The sequence below is a fragment of the Sprattus sprattus genome, assembly GCF_963457725.1.
Source record: "Sprattus sprattus genome assembly, chromosome: 12".
NCBI lineage: Eukaryota > Metazoa > Chordata > Actinopteri > Clupeiformes > Clupeidae > Sprattus > Sprattus sprattus.
This window is the reverse complement of record NC_137910.1, coordinates 17,757,302-17,761,710: the sequence shown is the minus strand read 5'-3', so window position 1 is coordinate 17,761,710 and position 4,409 is coordinate 17,757,302.

Below are 4,409 nucleotides of genomic sequence, written 5' to 3'. Positions count from 1 at the left end.
AGGTGTGTTTGAACCTGCCACTATTCTGAATGTAATTAGTGTCTACACGTCCTACTTTATCGTAACGCTGATTCACTAGGTGCAACACCTAACCAGGTCCGTGTAGACGCTAGTAATTACATTCAGAATAGCGGCAGGTTCAAATACACCTGCGCTATGTTCCATTTTCCCTACCTACCGTACCTACCGTACCTATACTTATACGCAGTACACAGTACACACTCACTAGGTACGCAGATTCTCAGCAGGTGAGTGCTGTTCCAAATCTAATACTCCGTGGTGCACTTACCGGAAATTACGATCGTGACAAGCCCCGCGTTCGTCTTTTTCGAGCTGAGCGGCTCTGCCTGGGTCCGCCTCTTCCGCTACGTTGACAAGATGGCGGCCGTTGAGTGTGGAAAGTGTACCCTGGTTCCACACTCAGCGTTTTGACCGTTATGAGTACAGATACGGGTCCTTTGGGTATACTTCTTTTCGACGCGGAAATGGGAAATCGGAAAACGGAACACCCTACATACTCAAACTAAGGATGGTAGGTACGGAGGGTATGGACAACGGAACAGAGTGCTGGCTAAACAGGAAACAAACTGCCCACACTGTAGTGGTGGTTGAATCTGAGTCAATCGGATTCAAAGATCCGAATCCTTACATTCACCCATGAATCTTGAGTTAGTCTTTCACTCAACCGGATACGAGTCCGACCCATTTCACCTGAGTCATTTGAGTAAGTCTTTCACTCAACAGGATACGAGTCCGACCCATTTCCCCTGAGTCTTTTGAGTTAGTCTTTCACCCAGCCGGATACGAGTCCGACCCATTTCACCTGAATCCTTTGAGTTAGTCTTTCACCCAACCTCAATTGATTGATACAGCAAGCAGGGCAGGCCCGTCGTCAGATTCATTTTCTACGTTTGTAACAGCATTAACGCTACTTTCAGGCCGTGTTTAACGTGTAAGGTAAGGTAGATAAGCTGACAAATCATTTGATGACTTCTTTCAGTCAAAATCGACTGTAACTCGTCTGAACCAATTTTCTTGAAATTTGTTTATTGTAAACATGACAATTAAATTATTAAATTAGGTAGGAATACAAAAATTAGTATCTAGGCTATTCACAATTCCCGAAATTACATATTTAATTCTGATAGGCTGCCTAACCAGCCAAGCCTATCATGTTACAATTTGTTCAATGTATCTAGGCTTACTGTGTGTGTGTGTGTGTGTGTGTGTGTGTGTGTGTGTGTGTGTGTGTGTGTGTGTGTGTGTGTGTGTGTTTGCGTATTTCCCCTGGATATCCTCAAAACTGCATTACAGTGGTTTGCTGTGAGTGTGCACATTAGGCACTAGGGAGTGGGCTGCTGGGCTCATTCAGCGACAAAATTTCTACTGATTCAGATTCAAAGGACTCAAAAGATTCGGATCTTTTTAGTGATTCACTCAAATGACTATGAATCTTCTAAGTGAATCGAAATTCCCATCACTACCACACTGAGTATTTCGTGCACCTAGCCTATTGTACTGTCAATGCCTGGCAAGTGTGAGAGCGACAAAGTTGCATAGAGGCCGAAAGCGGTGTTGCAGACCTATAGAGATTTCGATTTTTTTTTTTAGCTTGCAACATATTGAAAAAAAGAACTGAACTAGTTCATTTTTTGGAGCTGTGAACTTAGTTCAAATTTTTTTAATAATGAACTACGAACTGAACTAGTTCATTTTAAAATGTGTGAACTATGAACTGAACTAGTTCATGTAGAAACTAGAAAGTGAACTTTCCCAACACTGACTGCACATACTCACTAACATACGCCTACAGTATGCATGCACCTGTTTACAACACACTTACATGAACACACAAAAACACATTCTCTCCTTTAACAGTTGTGATGAATTTACCTCATGTACAGGTGTTTTTTCTATGTGGTGTTTCACAGTGCACTGTGTATGAAAATAAATAATCATGTGGATCTTGTTAATATGTATTTAACTTTATGGTTTATTTTTTATGGTGGGTAAATACTGTTAAAACACCCTCAGTGTGTGTGTGTGTGTGTGTGTGTGTGTGTGTGTGTGTGTGTGTTTGCGCGCACGCTTTTGGAATGGACCAAAGTGGATCCACACAGCCCTCTAGGGACACTTGGAATAGTCTCAGACAGCTCCACAACAAGTTCTACTGCTACTACCACCACTACTGCTGCTGCTGCTATGACAACTAATACTTATACTGCTAATGCTACTGACTACTACTACTAAATAATATATTTAGACCGGGTCTGCAGAACATACTTCCCACCTTAGAAAGTGTCTATGCCCTGTGCGTGTGCAGCAGGTGGCACCGTGCTCATATCTTGTAGCGATAGATGGCACCACATACCACCGCAATCGAATAGACCTGCGGCCAGCATAGCCCGTTCCACCTCAGGTCTATGTGCAGCCTGAAAGCATGGCCCCCAACAGCACGTCCAGCAGGGACAGCACATCCGTTAAAGAGAACACACCAGTGCCCTATAGCACACCGCTGAGCCCTACAACTCTTCATCCCACTCAGGCAGCTGACCAGGCACATCTGAATCCTGCAGAGTCTCCGGTGCAACCAGTGAGCTACACAAGGAGTGGCAGGCTTGCCAAACCCTGAGAGTGACTCAACCTTTTAACTGTGAACTTTCACACACTACACTACACTACACAAAAACAAACAAAACAAAGAAAACAGACAAGATGTTGTTGTGTTATGCTTATGCAAATGTGTTATAGGTATAATTAAAGCCCTGGTGAGGATTGAACATACAGCCGAAGTCTGCCACTGAATATGCTCCTCTGTCCGTTGAGAGTACTGTGTAGTGGGTGGTGGTCATTGTCCAAGATGGTCAGCAGCCTACTCAGGGTCCTAGTCTCCGCCACTGTTGTTTGGCAGTTCAGTGCCAACAACAGCTCCTGCCTTTCTAGCCAGCCTGTCTAGTCGGCCTGCATCACTCTTCTTTATGCTGCTTCCCCAGCACACCACAGCATAAAAAATGATGCTGGCAACCACAGACTAGTAAAACATGCGCAGGAGTTTGCTGCAGACATTGAAGGACCTCAGCCTCCTCAGGAAGTAGAGCCAGCTCTGACCCTTCTTGTAGATGGCATCTATGTTGGCTGACCAGTCCAGTTTACTGTCCAAATGAACTTGAAGTGCTTAAGTACTTGAAGGTGTTGACCACCTCCACACTGACACCCCCGACGGAGACTGGTAGCACAGGAGGCTGAGACCTCCTAATATCCACCACCATCTCCTTGGTCTTGGTGGTGTTCAGCTGCAGGTGGTTATGCCTACACCACTGCACAAAGTTGCCCACCAGGCTCCTGTACTCACCCTCCTGTCCATCCCTGATACATCCCACAACAGCAGAATCATCAGAGAACTTCTGGATGTGGCCGACTCCGTGTTGTAGGTGAAGTCTAATGTGTACAGCGTGAACAGGACTGGTGAAAGCACAGTCCCCTGTGGAGTGCCTGTGCTGCACAACACAGTCTCAGATACGCAGTCTTTCAGCCTGACAAACTGTGGTCTCTCCGTCAGGTAGTCAGTGAATCAGGATACCAGGTGGGCGTACACACCCATCTGCACAAGCTTGTCACTCAGTCGGAGGGGCTGGATGGTGTTGAAGGCACTGGAGAAATCAAAGAACATGATTCTCACAGCACTTCCTCCTTGTCCAGATAAGAGTGTGCCCTGTGCATTAGGTAGACGATGGCATTTTCCACGCCCACCTTCTCCTGGTAGGCAAACTGCAGTGGGTCAAGTGCATGGCGTACTTGGGGTCTGATGATGTGCAGAAGCAGTCATTCCATGGTGTGACTGGCCTGAAGACATTCATTAGGCAACAGTACAGTGGGTTGTGTTGTTTTTTTTTTAGATGGTTTTTGTTTTACCCCCGAAAAAAAACTAGGCCCCTAAAAAACATTAGGCACCAGCCCCACTGGTATGTGTGTGTCCTTTTGTGCTCACAAGACTAAAGGCATTCCGTTAGCAGGTCACAGGTGAAAAGGCCACCAAACACATCCTAAATAGCACCAGCTCTAATTGATTATTAACACACACACACACACACACACACACACACACACACACACACACACACACACACACACACGCACATGCACATGCACATGCACACACACATAGACAGACATGTGTGAAGCTCTGAGTGGTTTCAGATGTAAGAGTTCAGAGGTGGACATAGCAACACAGAGTATCATCATCATCTCTTCAAACGGTCACAGGTCTGCTGGTTGTGTGAACAGGTGTGTGTTTCCATGTTTGTTTATTTGCATTTGTTTTGGTATGCACGTGTGTATGAGTTTGTGTGTGTGACAAAAAACAACAACAGCAGAACAGAGACAACAATAAACAACAATCAACAATTAAG